General features: G+C 46.8%; 1 pseudogene; it reads left to right on the top strand.

Moving 5' to 3' along the window:
* Nucleotides 1–7551: 7551 nt before the first annotated feature.
* Nucleotides 7552–8191, top strand: LOC125555735 (small polypeptide DEVIL 6 pseudogene; annotated as a pseudogene).
* The last annotated feature ends 7080 nt before the right edge of the window (nucleotides 8192–15271 follow it).

The following is a 15271-nucleotide window of genomic DNA, read 5'->3' as shown; positions in this document are numbered from 1 at the left end:
ACGTGAGTCCGACGCCAAAAATTCCTATAAATACAGAAACCTCCAGAAAATAACCTAGATTGGGAGTTCCACCTCCAGAAGCCTCCATAGCCACCAAAAACCAATCTAGACCCGTTCCGGCACCCTGCCAAAGGGGGGAATCCCTCTCCGGTGGCCATCTTCATCATCCCGGCACTCTCCATGACAAGGAGGGAGTAGTTCACCCTCGGGGCTGAGGGTATGTACCAGTAGCTATGTGTTTGATCTCTCTCTCTCTCATGTTCTTGAGTCGGCACGATCTTGATGTATCGCGAGCTTTGCTATTATATTTGGATCTTATGATGTTTCTCCCCCTCTACTCTCTTCTGATGAATTGAGTTTTCCCTTTGAAGTTATCTTATAGGATTGAGTCCTTAAGGATTTGAGAACACTTGATGTATGTCTTGCATGTGCTTATCTATGGTGACAATGGGATATCACGTGATCCACTTGATGTATGTTTTGGTGATCAACTTGCGAGTTCCGTGACCTTGTGAACTTATGCATAGGGGTTGGCACATGTTTTCGTCTTGACTCTCCGGTAGAAACTTTGGGGCACTCTTTGAAGTTCTTTGTGTTGGTTGAATAGATGAATCTGAGATTGTGTGATTAGATTGTGTGATGCATATCGTATAATCATACCCACGGATACTAGAGGTGACATTGGAGTATCTAGGTGACATTAGGGTTTTGGTTGATTTGTGTCTTAAGGTGTTATTCTAGTACGGACTCTAGGATAGATTGAACGGAAAGAATAGCTTCATGTTATTTTACTACGGACTCTTGTATAGATCAATCAGAAAGGATAACTTTGAGGTGGTTTCGTACCCTACAATTATCTCTTCGTTTGTTCTCCGCTATTAGTGACTTTGGAGTGACTCTTTGTTGCATGTTGAGGGATAGTTATATGATCCAATTATGTTATTATTGTTGAGAGGACTTACACTAGTGAAATTATGAACCCTAGGCCTTGTTTCCTAGCATTGCAATACCGTTTACGCTCACTTTTACCACTTACTACCTTGCTGTTTTTATATTTTCAGATTACAAAAACCATTATATACTATCCATATTGCACTTGTATCACCATCTCTTCGCCGAACTAGTGCACCTATACAATTTACCATTGTATTGGGTGTGTTGGGGACACAAGAGACTCTTTGTTATTTGGTTGCAGGGTTTCTTGAGAGAGACCATCTTCATCCTACGCCTCCCATGGATTGATAAACCTTAGGTCATCAACTTGAGGAAAATTTGCTACTGTCCTACAAACCTCTGAACTTGGAAGCCCAACAACGTCTACAAGAAGAAGGTTGTGTAGTAGACATCAACTATCAGGACTAAGTTCATGATAAATTAAAGTTCAATTAATCATATTACTTAAGAACTCCCACTTAGATAGACATCCCTCTAGTCATCTAAATGATCACGTGATCCAAATCAACTAAACCATGTTCGATCATCACGTGAGATGGAGTAGTTTTCAATGGTGAACATCACTATGTTGATCATATCTACTATATGATTCATGCTTGACCTTTTGGTCTCCAGTGTTCCGAGGCCATATCTGGATATGCTAGGCTTGTCAAGTTTAACCCGAGTATTCCGCGTGTGCAAAACTGGTTTGCACCCATTGTATGCGAACGTAGAGCTTATCACACCCGATCATCACGTGGTGTCTTGGCACGATGAACTGTCACAACGGTGCATACTCAGGGAGAACACTTATACCTTGAAATTTAGTGAGAGATCATCTTATAATGATACCGCCGAACTAAGCAAAATAAGATACATAAAGGATAAACATCACATGCAATCAAAATATGTGACATGATATGGTCATCATCATCTTGTGCCTTTGATCTCCATCTCCAAAACACCGTCATGATCTCTATCTTCACTGGCATGACACCATGATCTCCATCATCTTGATCTCTATCAACATGTCATCACATGGTAGTCTCACCAACTATTGCTTTTGCAACTATTGCTATAGCATAGCGATAAAGTAAAGCAATTATATGACGCTTGCATCTGATGCAATAAAAAGACAACCATAAGGCTCCTGTCAATTGCCGATAACTTTAACAAAACATGATCATCTCATACAACAATTTATATCTCATCATGTCTTGACCATATCACATCACAACATGCGCTGCAAAAACAAGTTAGACGTCCTCTACTTTGTTGTTGCAAGTTTTACGTGGCTGCTACGGGCTGAGCAAGAACCGTTCTTACCTACGCATCAAAAAACCACAACGTGGTATAGTGATTGATTTTTGATCTTCAGAAAGACCCTGTTCATTGAATCCGATTCAACTAAAGTTGGAGAAACTGACACCTACCAGCCACCTGTGTGTGAAGCATGTCGGTAGAACCAGTCTCGCGTAAGCGTACGCGTAATTTCGGTCTGGGCCGCTTCATCTAACAATACCGCCGAATCAAGAATCAACTAGTGATGGCAAGCAATATGTATATAACCGCGCCCACAACTCCTTTGTGTTCTACTCGTGCATATAACATCTACGCATAAACCTGACTCTGATACCACTGTTGGGGAACGCAGTAATTTCAAAATTTTCCTACGCACACGCAAGATCATGGTGATGCATAGCAACGAGAGGGGAGACTGTTGTCCATGTACCCTCATAGACCGTAAGAGGAAGCGTTATGACAACGCAGTTGATGTAGTCATACGTCTTCACGATCGACCGATCCTAGTACCAAAAGTACGGCACCTTCGCGATCTGCACACGTTCGGCTCAGTGACGTCCCACGAACTCACGATCTAGCAAAGTGTCGAGGGAGAGCTTCGTCAGCACGACGGCGTGATGACGGTGATGATGAAGCTACCGGAACAAGGCTTCCCCTAAGCACCGCTACGATATGACCGAGGTGGATTATGGTGGAGGGGGGGCACCGCACACGGCTAAGAGATCAATAATCAACTTGTGTGTCTATGGGGTTCCCCCTGGACATGTACATAAAGGATTGAGGGAGGAGGAGGGCGGCCCTCATAGGGCGCGTCCAAAGTGTGGAGTCCTACTAGGACTCCCTAGTCCTAGTAGGATTCACCTCCCACATGGAATAGGAAAAAGGAAAGGGAGAAGGAGAAGGAAGGAAGGGGGCGCCCCCTTTCCCTAGTCGAATTCGGACCAGTCCATGGGGAAGGGGTGCGGCCACCCTTGAGGCCTTTCTCTCCTTTCCCGTATGGCCCATTAAGGCCCAATACGAATTCCCGTAACTCTCCGGTACTTCAAAAAATACCCGAATCACTCGGAACCTTTTTTATGTCCGAATATAGCCTTCCAATATATCGATCTTTACGTATCGACCATTTCGAGACTCCTCGTCATGTCCCCGGTCTCATCAGGGACTCCGAACAAACTTTGGTCATGAAATCACATAACTCATAATACAAATCGTCATAGAACGTTAAGCGTGCGGACCCTACGGGTTCGAGAACTATGTAGACATGACCGAGAATCATCTCCAGTCAATAACCAATAGCGCAACCTGGATGCTCATATTGGTTCCTACATATTCTACGAAGATCTTTATCGGTCAGACCGCATAACGATATATGTTGTTCCCTTTGTCATCGGTATGTTATTTGCCCCAGATTCGATCGTCGGTATCTCAATACCTAGTTCAATCTCATTACCGGCAAGTCTCTTTACTCGTTCCGTAATGCAACATCCCGTAACTAACTCATTAGTCACATTGCTTGCAAGGCTTATAGTGATGTGCATTACCGAGAGGGCCCAGAGATACCTCTCCGATACAGGGAGTGACAAATCCTAATCTTGATCTATGCCAACTCAACAAACACCATCGGAGACACCTGTAGAGCATCTTTATAATCACCTAGTTACGTTGTGACGTTTGATAGCACACAAGGTGTTCCTTCGATATTCGGGAGTTGCATGATCTCATAGTCATAGGAACATGTATAAGTTATGGAGAAAGCAATAACAACAAACTAAACGATCATTATGCTAAGCTAACAAATGGGTCTTGTCCATCACATCATTCTCTAATTATGTGATCCCGTTCATCAAATGACAACGCATGTCCATGGCTAGGAAACTTAACCATCTTTGATTAACGAGCTAGTCAAGTAGAGGCATACTAGGGACACTCTGTTTGTCTATGTATTCAAACATGTACTAAGTTTCCGGTTCATACAATTCTAGTATGAATAATAAACATTTATCATGATATAAGGAAATATAAATAACAATTTTATTATTGCCGCTAGGGCATATTTCCTTCAGATATGGGGTGGCCCAGGCCCGTCCGCCACGTCAGCCCAGCCCTGACCACACTCCATCCCCATAAAATTCCCAATCTGAAACCCTAGCTCACTTCGCTCTTGTTCCATCTCTTCTTCTCCCCTCCTCCAATTTCTCCCCTCATTCGATCCAATCTGACGACTTCGGTGAGCATGTCGAGCACCGGCAGCTGCTCCGACTCCGACCTTGATGTCTACGAGGACCTGACCCTCCGCGTTGCACTGGAGTGGTCGAAGGTGGACACGGGAGGGGGGAGGGGCAGTTCTAAATCTACCTTGTCGCCGATCCCCCGCTGGCGTAGCGCGGACACCAGAGCTAGCCCCTCCAGGCCCACGGGCAGCTCCACGAGGGTTGTGCAGTTCGTACCGCCCCTCTGTCATCCACCTCCCCCACTGGCCTCTAGTGTCCGCTCCACCGGCCCCGCGGATGCGCAAGTTAGAATCGGAGGGGTGCACCGTCCACCATGAAAGGCAGCGGACAAGGGAGTGGGATGCGGCAGAGCAATTCTTCTTCCGCTGCCGTGGGTTGCCGGCGGTGCCCGATGAGGAGGGGAGGCTCATCGCTTGGGTCTACCGCCGTTCGCTTATGACGGCGGAGACGGACGTCCGCCGGCTCCGGGGGAAGAATGCCAAGGCGCTCCGGGTAGCCATTGAGCAGTTGGAGCGCGAGGCGGTGGACGCAGTGGCTTGGGTGGCCAAGCTCAAGCAGCAGCAGGACCAGGACGTTCGGTGGATGAAGGGGCTCATCGTCATCTCTGATTCCTCCTGGGACGATGAAGACCACCACGGCTCTGACTCCGAAGAATCCGAGATCCACCACCTGTCGCGGACGCCTACAACTGCGCCAGCGACCGGAAGGGCAAAGGGCTGGTGAGGAAGTGGTGAAGACCCTCCTCCTCTGTTTACTATTATCTTTTTTAATTGTTTTAGTTTAGAACCAGTCCGGTGAAGAACTGTGGTGATCTTTTGGACGATGTAAAGTAGATTTGGGTGTCCATTTGCTGCCCATTTTTGGTGTTCGTTTAGAGCAACTTCAATGGGGCGACCCATTTCGTCCGCGACCGTCCGTTTGGGTTGACGCAGACAAAAAAGCCGGCCCAACGCGTCGACCCAAACGGACGCGCGTCCGCTTTTGTCCGCCTGCCGACCCATTTCCGGCCCATTTTTGAGCCTGATTTGCGTCGGCGCGGACACAAGACGGACGCGCGCGCGCGCTCGCCCTCTTTCCTCACCGGGCCCGCTGGTCGGTGGCACATTGGATTCACACACTCGCCCGCCTGCTACGTCGCCGACGCCGCCGGCCATTTTTTCAGATTAAAATGGATATATAGATAGTTCTAGCGTACACAAGATAAAAGAAAAAGACCACTACTCGTCGCTTTCTGACTCCGACTCGGTAATGTCCTCCTCCGACGTTTGAAGGTAGGCGTCAGCAAGCTGCTCGTCTTCAAAGTCCCAACCCGAAGTTTCTCGTAGCTTCAGTTTCAATTGAGCTGCCTGCTTCCGCGAACGCTTGTCCTCCCGATAGGCGGCTCGCTCCCTACTCCTTGCGTCCCTCTCCGATCTCAATTGCTTGTAGAACTAGCGCTCGTCGACGATGTCCTGCGGGTAGCCTCCGCGCCACACCACCAAGGCTTCCACGTCCTTCTCTGCGATGGCGAGGCGACGCTGCCGCCTCCGGTGGACACAACGATCCTCGTCGGTGAAAAGCCGCGGGAGAGGCGTCAGATCCTGCGCCCCCTGGCTCGACACGTTGGGAAAATTCATATCCTGACAAGGCATCAGGAGGCGCCACGCCGCCGCGTCGTGTGCGCGGGCCGCCTCCTCTGCGGTGTCGAAGGTGCCAAGGACGAGACGTTTCTCGCGAAATCAGATCTCGGGGGAGAAGGCACTGGAGCGGCGCTCGTGGACTCCGCGAAAATCCAAAGCGCCCAGGCGGCGGATCGACATGATGGCGCAGAGGCCGGGAGAGTGGGCGGCCGACAGAGTATGGAGGGAGCGCATTCTTTATAGCGAGCGCCGGCCGCGACGCGCGCGCGAACCTTTCCCGCGCGCTGGAGCGACAAAACCAGCGCGCGCTAGGCCGCTTTCCTCCGCGCGCGAACCTTTTTCGCGCGCTGGAGCGCCAAAACCAGGGCGACGGCACGATATTAAACACGCGCGGTCATAAAAATGGGTCGGCCCGTTGGGCACACTGCCGACCCAAAATTAAAAGAGGGCGGACGGTGGGCGGGCGGCTGACCCAAACGGATAAAAAACGGACAAAAACGCCGTCCGTTTGGGTCGACCCGTTGGAGTTGCTCTTACTACCGATTTCTATGTCGGTTTGATCTACGTAGATTAGATCATGTTGTATATGAAGTATGTGATATAGGGTGTTGGATATGAGATACGTGGCTGTGTGGGTGAGAATTTAAGGTCTCACCGGTCACTGTCTTTGCAAACGTATAGGGCCGGATTTGGTAATCGTGGTTATAGATGCTATTAGTGTCTTGCTTTGAACGATGGATGAGGTTGGCTAAGTGCTGGATACCTATCAAACCTGAGTTTGTGCACGCCTTTTCTCGACTCGCGCGCGTTGTCAGTGTCCATTGTAGCTAGCTAGTGCGCGGTCGCTAGGAGCCATGTGGGCTTTGTGTGCCCATGAGGGCTCGAGCCTTTACTCGCTGCTGCTCCAACAGATAGCAGTGTGTTCCTTGTTAGTTGATTAACTACGTCGCGTCGTGATCCATCACACGGACGGTGACTTGTCGTGCTCCGTGGCGTGTGTTGGAGAGAGAGCGAGTTTGACTCGATCTGGTGGCCGGTCGTGCTCGGCGATTCAAGATGATACAGTCGCATGCTACGTGGATCCGTTAACTCCCACGAACGTCTCTGACGCGCCTACAAAGTTTACTGCTACATGTTCCCAACAAACAGAGCCGTAGCTAGTACTCCAGTTTTTATCATCATGGATGGACCCTGCCCAGCTCAGTTTATGCTAGTACAGTTTTGTAGGTTCAGCACGCTCCGGTTCAAATCAAAGGTCCTAAGAAAATTGCACCGCAACTACTTGAGCGTGGGCGCCGAAAGAGATGGCCATCGCCCCCAGGGGACACGGTCCCATAAATTATTTTGAAAGAGATGCGCTACCAAACAGACACACAAACAATAGTCTTAGTTAAGCTACTTACTTAATCAACCTCTATCTCCTCTCCTCTCCAATCAAATCCAACCCCCTCATCCACCTTGGATTGGCATTCGGCCACTATAAGTAGCACCCAAGTTACCCGGCTCTCACGCCAACAACCATCCTCAACGACCAAAAGCCAAAACAGAGAGAAGAGAGCACATTGCATATTGGGAGATCGGAAGAAACAGAGAAGAGATGGAGATGTGCATGGACGACAAGTGGAAGCTGTCCAAGAAGGGCAGCCGGAGGTCGGCCGCGGTGGCGCCGGCGGCGGCCACCGGCAGTCCGGTGGGCGTCAAGAAGGGCCGGGCGTCGAGGGGCTCGGGCCGGTCCGTGCCGGGGCGGCTGGCGAGCCTGGCCAAGCAGCAGAGGGCCAGGTTCTACATCATGCGCCGGTGCGTCACCATGCTCGTGTGCTGGCGGGACTAGCCTCGGTTTGATCTCTTCTCTGCTTCGAGAGACGGAGACAGAGGTTAACTAAGAGATGTGCCTTAATTCCCATGGCCATCCTTGGTTTGTAGACTAAGAAAGATTGTAGATAACACAGTGTGTCACGGCCAAACAGCTTCCATTAGTTTGCTGCTCCAGTCACTTCCATAGCACTGCGCTGCAGGAATGTATGTACCGCGGCAACCAATGTGTAAGGCTAGTCCTCTTCGTTGCAATTTTTTCGGTTTTTGGAGATCTATGATGTTTGTTGACTAGTGTGTTCAAATTCGTGAAAGAGCGAAAAATGAAAATGTCGACGAGATTCGGGTTCAGAAAAAGTGAACATGTTATTCTGGTTCAGAAAACGGTTTGCATCCCACAACATAAAATTGTTCGTGGTTCAATTAGGATTTTATATTAGGAGCACTTTTTAAGTTTCAATTTCTAGAACTTACGTTTTTGTCGGTCACAGGTTCTAAAACATACGATTTTATTGGTCGCTCGTACCGAGTTTCAGAAGTTGAAATATTTTGTCACACGCATGATTTGAAACTCATTATTTTGTTGGTCGCTCGTACCAAGTTCCAAAAGTTGAAACTTAAGGGAATTTTAAAAAACTCATCAAAACGTAATCAAAATGGGTCTCGTTTGAAAGCCCTTATCACCAGAAACACGAATATGTAAACGAAATTTAATTTTGACTTTTGATTCAAAAGATATGAAAGATTGAAAAATCCAAAGCCAAAAGTAAGAGAGGGATGCGTGCCCCGCATCTGCGTGCTATAAATCCTCTTCCATGGGAACGGCAGGGAATTTGCATCTGACATGCTAGTCCCCACATTTGCGAACCATTGTAAGCGAAGGGAGATTGTCTATGGCTATCCTCATTAGTGTTATTTTTTCGTTTGAAACAGAGCCACAAAAACATGCCTTGATTCATTACTCATTTAAAGGATATTGAACTATCCGCCTTCTTGGGGCATCCGCGTCCTCGTGCATCCTCCATGTCGTCCGATCCGTCTGCGCCCCGTGTCATTGCCTGCTTGACGCCTTTATTCCTTTTCGGTCGGTTTTTACCTTGCCTCACCTTCTCGGTAGCTTCGGTTCGAAGGTCCATGACCTGTGGACTGTGGGCTTCCGGGTCCACATTTATGTAGTGCATTTTTTGTTGCCCCTATGTGTGCATTTTTCCTGCGATTGGTCGCCATGGGCTTACTCGGTTGTTGGTTTGTGATGGGTCGGGTTATCTAGGCATCTCTTGTGTGTTGTTGCTAGGGTGGTGTATGATCGGCAATTTTCGGTGGGTGATGAGGAGATGAGAGAAGTGCATATTTTAACACTCAACTTAAATACCGTCTACATTACAACCTCGAACTCTTAAAATTGGACATGCTTCAACCCTCCCCTCCCCATCGACCGGTTTTGACCCGTTAACCATCCCATCAGCAAGCCACATCAACAAAAAGTTCAAAATTTTCAAAAACAAATCTATAAAATAAAAAATCTAGGGAAATAAAAATGTAAAATATTTAATATTTTCTGAAAAATAAAAAATAAATAAATAATCAATCACCAAATTAAAATAAAAAACAATTTTTTGTCAGAATTTTTTGCCCAGATTTTGTAAGATCAAGAAAACAATACTAATCATCTGGAAAAGATTGTGAATTTTATTTGATTTAAATAATTTCAAAATTTTGTGTTTTAGAAGTTTGAACATTTTTTCAGAATTTTTAGAAAAGATCACTAAACCTTTTTTTTCTTTTTGATTTTACAGATTTTTCAGGATTTTCAGACAACAACACCATTTTTTTAATTTCCAAATTTTCAACGTTTTTTATATTATACAGATATTTTATTTAATAGATATTTTATGTTTTCCTTGATTTTTAGTTTTTTTATACTTTTTCTGGAAAATTTGAATTTTTTTTGCTGACGTGGTTTGCTGACTAGACATGCAGGCTGGATGATCAACGGGTCTAAACTGGTCAACGGGAGGGGACGGTTGAATCTAGCCGGTTTTAAGAGTTAGCAGTTGTAATGTAGGCGGTATTGAAGTTTGGGATTGTAAATTAGACTAAGGCAAAAGTTAAGATTTGAAATATGCACTTCTCTTCGAGGAGATCCCTGTCATAGGAGGTTGGTTCTTAGTCTCTACTGCCCGTCGTCCTGGTACTCTATCCGGTTTAGTGTTGCCCCGCTCGATATAAGTCGGGTTTGGGATGTTGTGAGCTATTATGGCGGACGAACGTGCCATGGTGCTCGGTTTGACCCGTTTAGTGTTTCCCAGGTCGGCATACGCCAAATGGTTCTCCTAGAAGATTAAGTTTTTTTTTCACGAGGTACCTAGAAGATTAAAGGACAATTCTTTGGGTGGCTTATAAAATAAGTTGCCTCTCCTCAGTTTTAAAAAATAAGCCGCCTTTAATTTTTCTGAGACTTCTAAATTAGTTATCCCATAACTAATTTAGAAGCCTCAACGAATATAAGAGGCGGCTTATGGGAAAAGCTAGGGAGAGGCGGCTTATTTTTTAAGAGGCCCAAAAGAACTGGCTCTAAGTTGGCTTAGAAAAGCCGGTAACATATCTCAACACCAAAACATTGATTGATGGTTGAACTCAGCAAGTTATATGTGGCGATGAAAAATTAAATTGTGCTCATCCACATAAAAATTACAAATTAAATATGTTTGGTCTTAGCGACTAAATGGTCACCGTCGTTCTGCGTACAAAGAAGAGGTAATATCAATGGCAGTCATATAACTTGCATATGATGTTCAGTTTGGTGCTAAAAGTTGTAAAATACGTCATTGCGGTCACATAACACGCCTATGCGTGCAAATACGGTCACTTCTTTCGTGTCCAGCCGTATCTTGTGCTCACGTGCCGTGTCAGCATGAATACGGCCCACATGTCGGGGGCTGCGAGTGGTGAGGTGTTGGGTCAGCCATGCATTATCTTTCTTTTGCAAAAAGCATCCTTGATTTTTATTTAATTACGCACATCAAGGCACACGGTTTCTTTCAAGAAAGACGAATAAAATAGCGCCAGGGGAATAGAATCGACGTCCTCCAAACTAAGAGATAACTACACTAGCCACTCGACCAAGAATAAATTGACATCAAACTCACAAACAAAATTTTCTTTAATACTATGTTCGCTCAGCCCAACAAAAGAATAAACGAAAACTAAAAACATGTTCGTGTAATTCCCGCAGGAATAAAATGATGTAAGAAAACAACTTATATTTTGTTGTTTGTGACGTTTCAAAAATGTTCTACGTTGTAAAAAAAGTATGTGATATTTTAAAAAAATTAAAAATTAAAAATTATTTGTGTAATTGAAACAAGTATGTTGCATTTTAAAAATGTTCACGCATTTCAAAAAAATTAAATTTATTTGAATTCAAAAACAATTTCCGTCTATTTGTCCAAAAATACGTGCATTCATTCTCCACTAGATTGTTTAAGTTAAAAATTATTCGAATTTAAACAAAAAAGTAGTTTATTTGTCTAAAAAAATCATATACATTCATTCTGACATATATTTCTTCTATCTAGATTTTTCAAATTTAATATTATACGAATTCAAACAAAATTTTAATGATTTTTTTGCGGGGAAAAGTTGAATGATTTGTCTGAAAAGTTTATCTAGAATATAAGTTATTTTCTTACATAGAAAAAAGAAAAAAAATACAAAAGATAAATTGTGTATATCTCTATAATTGCACATGCGGCGAGCTAGCCAGGAGGTCATAGGTTTGAACCCGGGCTATCCCTTTTTTGCACAGCTTTTCCTGTTTAAATTTCTACTTTCTTTGTACTATCCATATAATATGGAGCTAACTGTGCGTACTAATCACCAAACATCAGGTTTGTCGAGTAGTTCGAAGCTCAGCATGTACCCGCCTTTTCAATTTCATTTGAGAATTGTTCGCGTAGATAAAATGCAAGGGATCAGAAAAGTTTGGTTTTAATTTTATGAGAATTTTCTGCATAAATAAATAAAATGCAAGGATTAAAAAAACAGTGAAAATGAGCCCCCACAATGTTGGCACGCCATATGTGCCTGGGATACAGCCGGATACGATAGAAAGCACCATATATGAATGAGAGGACAAGTTAGATGACCAAAAACACGTATTTTACGAATTTATGCATCAAACTGAACGTCCCGTGCAAGTTCTATGAATCCCGGTGTATTTAGATTATTAGATCCCGTCACTGAATCCTTGGGTAGAATCTACACCGTGCATCGACGATGGTGGGTGTGCACATGTTATCCAAACTTGCAGAGTGGACAAGTAGACAATTTGGTCACTTTGTCCCTCTTCTGACCAGACCTGATTATTCCGTGCCTTAATCATTAGGACTGATCCAAGTGAGAGTTTGAACCTTAATTGGCACTCACTCGCGGACCCTATCTTAGCTAGGTCAAATGTCAATTCACACAACAGAAAAGAGCTTTGGTCCATGCCCTATTGCCAAATGTGTACGGTAGTTTTATTTTAGTTTGGAATCGAGCGATCACCTGCGTGCACATGGCTTCACTGCCTGGTTGCCTGCGCTGAGCCGCTGAATATCACTCGCATGTTAAAAGTTTTTTTTTTCCGGGTGAACTCGCATGTTAAAAGTTACAGCGACTCCATTGCAAATACTCTCCCTCTCTCTGACATGCGTATCTTTCGGCCATATGTCGGCACATTTTTAACCGCCACCGCATGGGTACATGGCCGTCATGATAGTGCCGCGTCACAATCAGGACACGTGTCGAAATGTCATGCATTTGACCAGTCAAATCATTGCACGCATTTGTCGGCGTGCGATCCCTATGTTAATTCGCCCGTTCGTTCATGGGACACAAGTAAGTGGCAAGTGGTTTGAGAATAGAATAGTTAAAAGTGGCCGCCTAAATATATAGCTGCTCGGCCCAATCCAATCAAGTTTATTTGACAGACACAAACAGTGGATCCAGAGCAATGTATATAGTGTCATCGTAATTGGCATCTCTCTGCCGTTTGATTCCTTGTTTATTTGCAACTGCAGGTCATCCGCTTCTGAACGGGTGTATCATGCTAAAATGCCCCTTAGGCCTCGTTTGACAGGGGAGGTTTTGTAGCTTCGGGGTGAAGGGGATCTGAGAGGATTTGGTTAATCCCTCTCTTTCACCCAATCCTCTCAATTCCCCACTAATCCCTCCCCCTCATAAACCCCTCTATTTGGTTAAACCTCCTACAACAGCAGCAGCATAACAAGCGTCCAGTTCCCTGATGCCTTGGGGGGTTTTCTGTACCACATGGATTGAGGGGGATTCGCGGGGATTGGAGAGGATCAGTCTACTCAATCCCTACGTGTCAAATGGGCTGACAAGGATTTCTGTGGATTTTGAACCCTGCGAGGATATTTCCCTCCAAACCTCCCCAAACCTCCTCCACCAAACAAGGCCTAAAGAAATAGAAAAATCGATGCAAAACCAAAATATTCTCTGCTGGAAACGAGAGTTTTGGCAATGCTACTCGATGTATTGATCGGTGCATAGTGCACGTATATATGGAGTATAAAGTGGGCCACAACCTCAACTATACAATGACTAGGAGGTGGGCCGAGGTATAGAATATACATGCACAAACCATATGTTCAACACTCCCCCGCAGTCGAAGCGTAGCCGGAGACGCAAAGACTGGACCTGAACTCCTCAAAAACAGAAGTAGGCAGTCCTTTTGTCATGACATCGGCGAACTATTACGCCATCGGGACGTGGAGGACCCGGATGCGCCCAAGAGCCACCTGCTCACGAACAAAGTGTATGTCGAGCTCAATGTGCTTCGTTCGGTGATGGTGGACCGGGTTGGCGGAGAGGTATACGGCGGAGACGTTGTCGCAGTAGATGAGCGTGGCCTTGTGAACATCACAAAGCAACTCCTGGAGCAGTTGACGAAGCCACGAGCATTCAGAAACGGCGTTAGCCACTGCCCGATACTCTGCCTCGACACTCGAGCGGGAGACAGTGGGCTGTCGCTTGGATGACCACGAGATCAGCGACGGCCCAAGGTAGACACAGTACCCCGAGGTGGAGCGGCGTGTGTTCGGGCAGCCAGCCCAGTCCGCATCAGAGTAGGCGACGAGGTCGGTGGAGGCGGAGGCCGTCAGCGTGAGTCCCATGGACGGGGTGCCGCGTATGTAATGGAGGATACGCTTCACCAGGGTCCAGTGAGAGTCGCGCGGAGCATGCATGTGAAGACAGGCATGCTGAACGACATACTGCAGGTCGGGGTGCGTCAGAGTCAAGTACTGCAGCGCACCCACAATGGAGCAATAGAAGGCCACATCGGATGCAGGAGAACCCTCCAGAGCGGACACGTTGGCCTTGGTGTCGACGGGTGTGGGAGCGGGCTTGCAGTTGAGCATGCCGGCGCGATCAAGGATCTCATGAGCATACCGCTGCTGATGCAGGAAGAACCCATCTGGCCGTCGGACGACCTCGATGCCAAGGAAGCAGTGCAGAGGCCCCAAGTCCTTGAGGGAAAACTCGTCGCGAAGGCGAGCAGTGAGGCGCTGAAGGAGATCAGCAGCGGATGCCGTCAGGATGATGTCGTCGACATAAAACACGAAGAAGGCTGTGTCAACTCTGTGATGATACACGAAGAGGGACGCATCGAAGCGAGTGGATATAAATCCGAGCGTCTGCAGGAACGCAACGATGCACTGGTACCAGGCCCGAGGCGTCTGCTTCAACCCGTAAAGAGAACGGGAGAGCAAGCACACATGGTTTGGATGCGTGGCGTCGACAAAGCCGGTGGGCTTCTCACAGAACACCTGCTCAGCGAGGTGGTCATGCAAGAAGGCGTTGGAAACGTCCAACTGATGCACAGGCCAAGCTCGGGAGACGGCTAACTGAAGCACGGTGCGGATCGTGCCCGGTTTAACAACCGGGGCAAAAGTGTCGGTGAAGTCTACGCCCCCACGTTGCCGAAAGCACAGAACCACCCAGTGAGCTTTGTATCACTCAAGAGTGCCATCCGGACGAGTCTTGTGCCGAAAGACCCACTTGCCCGTGATGATGTTGGCACAAGGCGGCCGAGGGACGAGCTGCTAGGTGTGGTTCCGCTAGAGAGCGTTGAACTCTTCCTGCATCGCAGCGAGCCAATGAGGATCCTGGAGGGCGGCTCGAGCTGACGATGGGAGAGGGGACGTCTCAGAGACGGAAGCAGCGAGAAGGTACTCATCGCTAGTATACCGCATACTCGGGCGAAGAGTGCCAGCCCGAGAGCGAGTCATCGGGCGGGGCAGCGGGTCCGGGGCGGCGGCGGGTGATGATGATGAAGAGCCAGCCGCCAATGAGGCCGCGGGGGACGCC

Source organism: Triticum urartu, chromosome 5A (assembly GCF_056163025.1).
Source record: "Triticum urartu cultivar PI428250 chromosome 5A, HENAU_Tu73, whole genome shotgun sequence".
In the NCBI taxonomy this organism is placed as follows: domain Eukaryota; kingdom Viridiplantae; phylum Streptophyta; class Magnoliopsida; order Poales; family Poaceae; genus Triticum; species Triticum urartu.
Note: the sequence above shows the minus strand (reverse complement) of the source record. Positions and strands in the feature narration are given on the sequence as shown.